This window comes from Gossypium arboreum, chromosome 1 (assembly GCF_025698485.1).
Source record: "Gossypium arboreum isolate Shixiya-1 chromosome 1, ASM2569848v2, whole genome shotgun sequence".
Lineage (NCBI taxonomy): Eukaryota > Viridiplantae > Streptophyta > Magnoliopsida > Malvales > Malvaceae > Gossypium > Gossypium arboreum.
Window position 1 is genome coordinate 46,493,861 of NC_069070.1, and position 12,569 is coordinate 46,506,429.

Below are 12,569 nucleotides of genomic sequence, written 5' to 3' on the forward strand. Positions count from 1 at the left end.
GATGATTTTGTGAAAATTTTATTCGAAAATTTTGACGTTTGGGCACTCAATTTGGTCAAAAGGACTAAATTGTAAAAAGTGAAAAAGTTGAGTTCTACATGCTAGAGGTGTCCAATTTTTATGAAAATTTAAATTGGAGATACTTATGTGGTAATTAGACCATTAGTTGAGTTGTGGACAAAAATGGACATGGTTAGGTATGTTTTAAATTGTTTTTCACTAAGGGTATTTTAGTAATTTGGGTAATAAAGCCAAAATAACATGAAATGAAGATGTCATCTTCTTCATTTTTCATGTCATGGCTGAATTTTTCAAGGGGAGACCATAGTTAGGGTTTTCCAAACTTTCCAAGCTCCATAGTAAGTCCATTCTAGCCCCGTTTTTAATGATTTTTATGTTTTTGAAGTCGTTATCACTCGATATATCTATTTCTACCAATATTTTGAGATATGGTTGAAGTCTAGGGTTGTGACCCATGATAAATATGTGTCCATTTTTATGTTTAATGGTAGATTATGCAAGTTTATGGGTAGAGAAACGACTTTTACTAAGTGATATTCGGTAAAAATGCATAAAAGGACTAAATTGTAAAAGTTATAAAATTTGTCATCAAAGTGTGAATTAGTGAAAATTGAGGGCTGATGTAGTTATGAAATTTTTTCGGCTAGGCTTAAAGTACAAAGAAATTGAATGAAAATCATTTTACGAGCCTAGGGTAAAAGTGTAAATATGACAAAGTTTAGGGGCAAAAATATAAATTTCCCATAGTATGATTTTTTTGATCACATTGACTAATGACTAATAAATAGACCAAATGTGATATTATATATCAAAGAAAACGAGGTTCGGACCTAGAATGGGGGAAAAACGAGAAATTAACAGTTAAGTCCTTTTTCACCATTTTTGGTATCGAGGTAAGTTCGTGTGATAATAATAATGCAATATTATACTTGAATGTTCATGCTTGATATTACATGAATTGTAAGTTGTGTGTAAGTAATTCAACAATTCCATTATTATGTGTTTAACATTTGATATCATATGACATATGTATGTATGCCCTAATGAAATTGGTTTGTGGATGATTCAATAGAATCTTGATGATAACCTTATATTTCGAAAATCTAGGGGTGCAATACCCCTAACCCATATCCGTCACCAGAATGGGATTACGAGGTATTACCGACATAGACAGTTCAAAACAGACTTTCATTACGAAGTAAATATCTAATAATAATTTTTTTTAAACCAAACTAACATGTTTCAATTATACCATATTTGCAATTATTCGAATTACTGTTACTCAATACAAACAAATAATCATAGAAATTAAATGCTCAACTCATAATCCATTGTTTCATTTCATATTCAAATCATATAAACAACTTAATATTTATAGCATTTGGATGATTTACATGTGAAATAATTTATCTACTTACTAATTTGTTGCACATAATTTAAAATACAATTGTCGAATCACAAATATAACATTTTAATAAATCTAATTAATATACCAAGTCAACTCTACTTGTCTATTTCAATATGTTAACAACCATGACCTATGCACATAATCCCATTCAAATATATATAGATATTTCATTATCAACTCATTTCAATACTAGATTGTTTTAATATACCAATTTTGATAATAAAACATATCGAAATTTATCATATGCAAAAGTATAAATATATAAATATATATATCATTAGCGAATATACATACATGCCATTTACCAATTTCCAAGAAAATTTTACAAGTCAAATTATATATCAAGGTTTGTGTCAAGACTACAATACACCAATACTAATTTTACTATATAGCAAAATTATCACATAACTTAACCAAGACATGTATCGAATATCACACATTAATCCATTTTCAATCTTAGTTACCGAATTCATCTATTCATGATGTCATACATTTCATACACATTTATTATGTTAATAAAATACACATTACCTTTAGACATGATCAACTAAAGTCATTCATTAAACATATAACTTAACAAATATATCAAACACCTCACACATACCTATATATATATGTATGCCTAAAAACATATATATGCAAGTGCCGAATCATCAATGAAACATATTCATTATCCAAATCCAGCATTTATCTGAATTCACTCATCAATCCAAAATAACTATTAATATCTAATGCAAAACATACGCACGTCATTTTTATCATGAGTAACCTAACAAATATATTTTATAATTATGTATATACCAATACCGATTCAACCAAATCACATCCAAAACCATCAACCATATTCCATGCATATAACATATATGATCATGATTAAATTCATATATTCATTTATTCAAACCATCCTCGAATCTTTTGCATTACACATAATTTGTAACAAGTATTAAGTTACTTACTTACCTTATTTTAAGTAGACAACAAGTTAATTCATACCTGGCTATTTAGCTCGTTTTACACATTCGATCAGAACTTATCCTTGCCCGATGAAGCATTCAAAATTAGATAGGACACTCGGATATTAAGACATAATACAATGTCAACATCCCAAACGTGGTCTTACATGTAATCACATATCGATGCCACTATCCCAGACAGGGTCTTACTCGCACATATATATCGGAGTCACATAACGATGCCATGTCTTACTCGCACATCACATATCGGAATCCTATGTCATGACATATGTATCCCAGCTATTCCTAAGGTTCATATAGGGCCTTCGGACGTCGTAACTCGGTCGAAATGAATACATGAACATGGTTACCAAGCTTGTACACATTCGACATTTGCATATATATATTCTTACATTTCATTTTAGCACATATAATTTACATTTAATTAAAATTAAATACATTTATTTGCTTATAACCTTACCTCAGATGATGTAAAACGGAATGGGACGGTTAGTCGACAACTTTAGTTTTCCCCCGAACCAAATCTGATTTTCTCTTTTCTTGATCTAAATTAATATAAATTAAACTTATTTAATCAAATATTCAATCAAATTCATCCAAAAGCACATAAATGGGAAAATTATAGTTTTGCCCCAGACATTTCACATTTTTCACAATTTAGTCCTTATTTCACAAAACTCAAAATATTCAAAATTTGAATACATTCATGTTAGGATGAATTTTACCCATGTTCATATAAGTCCATAAATTTCATTTATTTCACATTTTAATCCCTCAATTTATTATTTTTTCAATTTAGTCCTAATTACTCAAAATCATCAAAAATTCCAATACAAGACATGGTAATCTATCACATATCTTTTATTTTCTACCATCAAACAACAAAAATCACAAGCTTTCAACAATGGCATAACTCAAAATATTCACCAAAATAAAAAATTCAAGCATGGGTCTTGTAGATAACTTAGCAACGATCTCAAAAACGTAAAAATTATCAAAAACCGAGCTAATTACATACCTTGATTGAGTTAGCAAGTTGCTGAACCCTTAAAGCTTTCTTTTCTTTCTTATTTTCTTTATTTTCGGCAATAACAAAGTACATACATGGTTGTTTTTATTTTATTTTTTAAAAAATACATATTATTACTTATATTATAACTTTAATCATTATAATATTATTTCCACCCACAAGTTCTCGCTAAAGAATACTGTGTTTGATGAATTGTCATTGACTCTGGACGAATGCCTTAAGTGTGTCGGTTTGCTTTTGAGAGATATGGCATATCATTGGTGGAAGACGTTGATATCCGTAGTTCCGAGAGAACGAGTTACTTGGGATTTTTTCCAAGCTAAATTTTGGAAGAATTAATCAGTCAGAGATTCATCGATCAGAAGCACAAAGAGTTTTTTGAGCTTAAACAAGGCTGTATATCTGTTACGAAATACGAGCGAGAGTTTGTGAGACAGAGTCAGTATGCACGAGAATTTGTCTCAACTAAAGCAATTATGTGCAAAAGATTCGAGGATGGTTTGAATAAAGATATCCGATCACAACTTATCCTTGCCCGATGAACCATTCAGAATTGGATAGGACACTTGGATATTCACACATAATACAATGCCAACGTCCCAAATGTGGTCTTACATGTAATCACATATCGATGCCACTGTCCCAAACAGGGTCTTACTCGCACATATATATTGGAGTCACATATCGATGCCATGGTCTTACTCGCACATCACATATCGAAATCCTATGTCATGACATATGTATCCCAGCTATTCCTAAGATTCCTACGGGGCTTTCGGATGTCGTAACTCGATCGAAACGAATACATGAACATAGTTACCAAGCCTGTACACATTCGACATTTGCATATATATATTCTTACATTTCATTTCATCACATATAATTTGCATTTAATATAAATTAAGTACGTCTATTTGCTTACAAACTTACCTCGGATGATGTAAAACGGAACAGGACAGTTAGTCGACAACTTTAGTTTTCACCTGATCCAAATCCGATTTTCTCTTTTCTTGATCTAAATTAATATAAATTAAACTTATTGAATCAAATATTCAATCAAATTCATCCTAAAACACATAAATGGGAAAATTACACTTTTGCCCCTGACATTTTACATTTTTTACAATTTAGTCCTTATTTCACAAAATTCAAAATATTCAAAATTTGAAAAAACCCATGTTAGGCCGAATTTTACCCAAGTTCATATAAGTCCATATATTTCATTTATTTCACATTTCAGTCCCTTAATTTATTATTTTTGCAATTTAATCCTAGTTAGTCAAAATCATCAAAAATTCCAATACAAAACATGTTAATCTATCACATATCTTTTATTTTCTACCATAAAACAACAAAAATCACAAGCTTTCAACAATGGCATAACTCAAAATATTCACCAAAATCAAAAATTCAAGCATGGGTCTTGTAGATAACTTAGCAACGATCTCAAAAACGTAAAAATTATCAAAAACCGAGCTAATTACATACCTTGATTGAGTTAGCAAGTTGCCGAACCCTTAAAGCTTTCTTTTCTTTCTTATTTTCTTTAATTTTAGCAATAACAAAGAATATGCATGGTTGTTTTTATTTTATGTTTTAATAGATAAACATATTATTACATATATTATAACTTTAATGATTATAATAATATTTCCACCCACTATGTAGCACACTGAAATTAGTCCTAGAAGTATTGGGCTTTGAGCATGGGAGCAGTTAGGAGACTGCTCATAAATATTTTAGTTAAGCAAGGAAGTGACACAAATTGCATGTTTGCTTTAATGGCTAAAGTGATTTGGGTGTGTTTGAGAAGCCTAGGTTCAAGTCTTGGCCTTTGCAGAATTTTTTTAAATTAGCTCTTAAATGAATCTGGATCTAGTACATAGGCTTTATAAATAGTTGCGCTTGTTTTAAGTCACAAAAAGCCTTGTGGTCTAGTGGCAAGGTGGCGTGTAAAGGAACCTTGGGGTATGAGGTTCGAGCTTTGGCATAGTGCAAATGATGTATTTATTTTGTAGCTTGGTTCGGCCAGTAGTTGTGTTGCGGTAAAATTCTGATGGATAAGTGGTAGAGTGATAGGTGGAGGATATCAATGAGGAAATCGTGGAGAGGGTTGGGGAGAGACTTGTAGAGATGAATTAGGATTTTGATGAGTGTGGGGATGTTGGTGCCATTGGGTATCTCTAATTCGACATTGGGAAAAAAAACTGACCATTTTCGGTATTTGTGAGTGTTTTGGAAGATGGTTCTTTTCTCTTCTTTTGCAAGTGGTAGCCGAATTCCTTTAGTCAATTTTGGCATTTGGTTGTTTCCGGTTTGTTCATCTCGCGAGATTGTTCTTGTTTTAGTCATCTCTCATTCTCTACTGAACACTATTCTTCTTCTTTCGCTACTCTCTTGACATCGCCGAACACATCTTCCTCCTCTTCCCCATTATTCTTTCAATTTTCTTTGATATCCAGCTTTCCTTCTTCTTCCCCCTTCATTTATTTTTCTCCCTTTTTCTTCTGTTCTGCTTCTAAACCAAAAGTTATCCTTCTTTGGTCTTTCTTAAGCAGTTTGGGTAGTGGTTGGCTGAATATTATTCTTCTCTAGTATTGGTAAATTGTTTCGATTTGCAAGTATTCTGACGAATCGGTGTTTCTGAGGAGTGAAAGTGCATAAATTCTCTAGCTACCAAAACCCTGTCACCCACTAATCTATTAAGGTAATTTCGGTACCTTGCCTTATGGGCATAGGTTGGATGGCCCTATTTTTTTCTGTAAGGTCGTTATTCATGAGTTTAAGCTTCAACTATAATCGATTCCACTTATTAAGACCTTTTGTTATCGCAGTTTCTTAGCAAAGAAAGGTGTGATCGATTTAAATTACGATATAAAGGAACAAGTCGTAGTTCGTATGATTGAGGTTTGTAGTATTGTCTATTTGGGTGAAGTGTTTTAAACAATGATAAATGATGGACTGATTGTATGTTGGGACAGTTGTAGGTTGGGTGCTTAAGGAGTTTGAAGTGGTTGCATAAAAAGGTGTGCAATCGTACACCAATTTGTTACTAACAAAAGCTAAAAAAGTTGTGTATTCACACCCCTCTTTACTGTGAATCGGCAAAAGCCGAAAAGCTGAAACTTTGGCTTTTGAGACCTCACGAGGATACGATAACTCGTACGGTGAGCCGATCCCACAAAGCATTGGAGATAGATTGTAGAGGCCACCATGAGTGTTCTCGTGGGCTTAGGCCGTTAGGGGTCACGTTGGGCCAAAATAGGCCGTGCGGCCCAATGGGCTTGTGGGCCCCACACAGATTAAATTCACGGTATGTGATAAATATTGGACTGGGCTATATAGGTCACATAGCCGTAACTGAATTTGGGCTAAATGGGCCACACAAGTGTGTGGGCCCACTTGTGCCGAGTAATGGGCCTTGGGCCCATTTACACTATTATGATCATTTAGGGTATCTGTGCCGCTCGAAGTGACTGTAGACCTTTAGAGAGATTGTTATCTGAGCTGAAACCCAAAAAAGGTAAAATGATCCTAATACCCTTGTAGGGTAAAATGACCGTAATACCCCTGTAGGATAAAATGACAGTAATGCCCTCGTAGGGTAAAATGGCTGTAATACCCCTATATGGTAAAATGACGATTATGCCTTTATGTTCCGTATGACTGATGTGCTTATGATTTACATATATGATTGTACTGAGTATGACTTTGCATACACGTAATATTTATGACATGACATACTGCATGGGGTTGGGATTTTGATATGGAGGAAGTACTGTACTGGTGACTATGTTACATTCACTGTTACTAGTGGCTTTGCCACATTTACTGTTTCTGGCAGCTATGCTACATTATTATTACTGGTAGTTTTGCTGTCATATTGGTGTGCAGGCTGGGTGGGTCAATTTATATCCCCACGAGGTGTGTTGGTTGGTACAGGTGGTGTGCTGGCTGGATTTGGGTGGGATGCATAATTGCATTACACTGTACTAATACTGTATTGGGCTTAGGCCCACACTATTAATGTATGCAATGTTTACTGTTTAATTGCTAGGGGGCTTCACACTGAGTTTTCATAAACTCACCCTTTCTTTTTAACTGTACATGTAATGCAACATCCTGATTTTGGGCTTAATCAGAATAGTAGTTTCGGGACCACAAATCCGATGAGAATGATTTCATTTTTATTATATTTTTATGGTCTACGATTTCACGAAATGATTTCGTGGAAATTTCGTTCAAAAATTTCAACGTTTGGACACTCAATTTAGTAAAAAGAACTAAATTGTAAAAAGTGCAAAAGTTGAGTTCTACATGTTAGAGGTATCAAATTGTTATGAAATTTTAAATGAGAGGTCTTTAAATGATAATTAAACCATTGTATAACTTGTTGGACAAAAATAGCCTTGATTGGGTAAATTTTGAAAGAATAGTACAAAGGGCATTTTGGTCATTTAAGGGTAAAATGAATTAAAAGACAAATGTTAAACTCCAAATGTGTCTCTTTCTTCTTGCTATAGCAGAATGTACCAAGAGCAGCCATGGTTAGGGTTTGGCCAAGCTTCCAAGCTTAATAGTAAGTGATTCTCAGCTCCGTTTTTAATGTTCTATGTATTTTTGAAATCCCGGTAACATGATCTGCTCATTTCTACCATTATTTTGAGCTAGAATTTATGTTTAAAAATTTAACCATGAATGATATTCATGTATTTTGATGTTTAATGATAGAATATGAAGCTTGAAATTGTGTTAAACAACTTTTGCTAAGCGATTTTACATGAAAACGAGTAAAATAGTATAATCTGTAAAAATACCTAATGTTCATAAGTACATGTTAAAGTGAGAATTTGATGCTGCCATAGAAGGGAAAATTGATCATCATGTCATAAAACATAAGAAAATAGGAAGAAGTTTAATAGGAAAAAGTGCAATTATGCAAAAGTTTAGGGGTCAAAATGCAAACTTGTAACAATATGATTTTTAGACCCATATGAATAGTGTGACTAATTAGTAGGCTAAATGTGATATTATAGATCAAGGAAATCGAGATTTGGGCTTAAATCGGGAAAATACAAGGTTATGGACTAGAATGGTAAATTGTCATTTCTGGATCCGAGGTAAGTTTGTACATAAATAATTTATTGATTCTTTTTATTTTATTATATTTTGTTATCATATGAAATGTGGCTGCCTATAGAATGATTATTTGTTGTAAATTGCAAATTAAAAAAGGACTATGAATAAATTGTAACATGTTAGAAAGTGAGGAATTTCCCGGTTGAGCCTTCGGAATAGAAACGATACGAATGATCTATTGTGAGGTCACGTGTGTAGTACTAAGTGTAGGCTATTACGTGTACCGGATAATTGGTCGCATGTGTAGTACTAAGTGTCGGCTATTATGCGTACCCAATAACTTCGATCACGTGTGTAGTACTGAGTGCAGGCGACTGCGTGTATCAGATGGTTAGGTCATGTGTGTAGTACTAAGTGCAGGCTACTACGTGTACCGGATAATTGGTCGCATGTGTAGTACTAAGTGCAGGCTACTATGCGTACCAGATAGCTTTGGCTACAAGTGTGAAAATATGTGCAGGCAATTGAGTATCAGTTATTATTCCGAAGAGTTCAACGGGAAAATCGATTAAGTGAAAATACATGTGAACATGATTATATGATGAATAAGTGCAGGTATATGTTTAAGAAAATTTTGAGCAATATGCTCAATATTTGAGTAAACTTCGATAAGACAAAATGGACTAAGTGAAATTATGTAAGAGTGAATTTTAGTAGTAAAACAGTGTTGGACAGCAACAGTTTTGTGACTTTGAAAATTCACCAAAAATTGTGTAAGTTGAATTAAATTTCAAATAAATTATAATGAGTCTATTATCACATAAAAGAAACAAAGGGAGCAAAAGAGTTGTATATTATGTGATATTCTAATTTTTGTGAGACAGTGTCAGAATGAATTCGAGATCCCCTATTCTGACTTGGAAAAATTGTTAAAAATTGTAGAAAACAATTATGGGTTATAATTTATATTCCTAGAATCTTTGATGAGTATAATTTTAATAAAAACAAACAGGAACATTATCTGAGTCTCGTACTATGAGATAAATAAATTTTAGTGAAGAAATGTTGAAGCTATCAAACAGCAAAACAAGGGAGACTTTTAATAATAAACTGTACTTATTGGTTGGACCAAAAAATTATCAAAATTTTATGGTGGAAAGATATATGAGTCTAATTTCTTATAAAATTTACGGATCTTAATTTGGAGTTCCGTAACTCCAGATATAAATGATTTATTAACTGTGACTCAAGAAAGTAGCTTAACCAGAACATGTGTAAATGTACAATTGGGTTAGTTTTACTATGGAAAGCATGTTAGTAAATTGCTTATTATTATTTCATGCGAGCTTACTAAGGGTAAAGCTTACCCCCTCCTTTCTATTTCTTTTAGTGTTGTTAGGTTAGCTCAGGGTTGGAGGTCGTTGGAGGCAACATCACACTATCAAGCCAACACCTTGACAGTATAAACACATATGCTAGAATTATCAAGTGAGTGGCATGTATAGGGACCTAGTTTTATAACATGTTATTATAATTTGGCCAAATATATTGGTCTTTAGTGAGCTAATGATTCTGACTTATAAATCTAGCTATTTATGTTATGTTTGATATTGGTGATGTGCATATGCTTGTTTGCCATGCATGGTTGGTAATATGTTATGTGTTGTTGTGAATGTTGAAGTCCGTTAACGCCTCGAAACCTATCCTGACATTGGATACGGGTGAGGGGTGTTACAGGTAATCCCTAGCCTTAGATGATTTGGTGCTGCGAGGGACTTGCAGGTGGCCACACGACTGCTGTGTCTTGCATTTGACTTTATTTAATTTAAATTTCACTTTTGGGTTTTTAATTTTGTAATAAGGTCATTTGTGGGTTTTAATTTTTAATTGGGCTTTGGTTTATATATATATTCTTAAACTGCTAGTCTAGGTAAAGATGAGTTTTTAAAACAATTATTGTTTTCTAAAACACGCGTTTTAAACTTCATTGACTTGAAAAGCTTTTGCGTTTTTAAATCAGTTTAATATAACACTAATGGTTAATAAGGTGAACGTTTTGGCGAGAACTTTTGTTAAATAATAATAAAAGGGTTTAAATTCAGTAACGGATTTTTACCTAAAAGATCAATTTTCGAAAAACACTTCGATGTGACATGCCAGATTCGGCCATAACGTCTAGGCCGGGTTTGGGGTGTTACACACTAACTAGTAACCGAATGTGTACATGCCAATTTCAATGGAATAACTGCATTATAAATACCCCACATTAAAAGAACAAAGCAATTAGGCACTTTAATAATTAGCATGCAAATTTTACATTTTATGCGATTAAGCCCTTTTATTAAATCGGGCACTCAAACGACAAAATTAAAACACGAAAATTTCACATATATAAATTCACACATAATAAACACAAAATAATTTTAAAATATCTTTCTAACTGGGATTCGTGGTACCGAAACCAACATTCCGAATAGGGTCTATATCGGGCTATTACAACTCTGCCCCCTTAGGGATTTTCGTCCTCGAAAATCTTACCAATAAATAGGTCCAGATAACACTCTTTCATTGCATCCTCTGGCTCCCACGTTGCTTCCTTAACTCCGTGTTTATTGCACAATACTTTAACCAACAAATTTTTCTTATTTCGTAATTCTTTAACTTCGCGAGCCAGAATACGAATCGGTTCTTCTTCATATGTAATATCGGATTTAATCTCAATCTCTGACAGACAATCACATGTGAAGGATCAGATTGATATCTACGAAGCATCAAAACATGGAATACATTGTGGATCGTTTCTAGCTCAGGTGGCAACAACAGTTATAAGCAACCGACCCAATACGCTCTATAATCTCATACAGCCTAATAAATCTCGGACTCAATTTTCTTTTACGCCCGAATCTGAGTATTTTCTTCCACGTTGAAACTTTCAAAAATACTTTATCTTTGATCTGAAACTCTATATCTTTTTGTTTCAAGTCCGCATACGATTTCTGACGATCTGATGTTGTTTTCAGGCTTTCACAGATCACTTTTACTTTCTATTCAGTCTCTCTGATCAAATTGACCCCGTGGTCCAATACAATGGTGTACGACATTTACGATCGTACAAAGCCTCATAAGGTTCCATTTTGATACTAGATTAAAAGCTATTATTGTATGCAAATTCAATTAGAGGTAAGTATCCTTCCCACATACCTTCAAACTCGAGAATGCAACATCTCAACATATCCTCAAGTATCTGAATGATTCGTTCGGACTGACCATCTATTTGCAGATGGAAAGCAGTGTTGAAATGTAATTTTGTATCTAATGCATCTTGCATTTTCTTCCAAAACCGCGATGTAAAACTCGGATCTCTATTCGAAACAATAGAAATAGGTACTCCGTGTAATCTCACAATCTGCAAAACATACAATTTAGCTAGCTTATCAAACGAGTAATCTGTGCGAATCGGAACAAAATGAGCCGATTTGGTTAATCTATCCACAATAATCCAGATTGTATCTTTCTTGCTTGGTGTCAACAGTAAACCAGATACAAAATCCGTAGTGATTCTATCCCATTTCCACTCAGGTATCATGATCGGATGAAGTATCCAGAAGGTACCTAATGCTCGCTTTTACTTGTTGACAAACTAAACATTTCGAAACATAGTCAGAAATGTCTCGTTTCAAACCATGCCACTAGTAAAGCTGTTTCAGATCATTATAGATCTTCATACTACGCAGGTGAACAGATAAACGACTACTATGAGCTTTGTTTAAAATCATTTAAATTAACTCTGGATTTCTCGGAACACATATTCAATTTCTAAACCTCGAACAACCCTCAATATCAACTCTGTACTCTGAATCAATATTCGAATCACATTGAACCCGTTTTGCTAACAAATCATTATCAACTTTATGAGCATCACAAATTTGTTGAAAAAATAATGGTCTTGCTTTTAATTCAACTATTATCGAACCATCATCAGACATAGCCATATGTACATTCATTGCACGCAAAGCAAACATTGATTTTTGACTTAGAGCATCAGCAACAACATTAG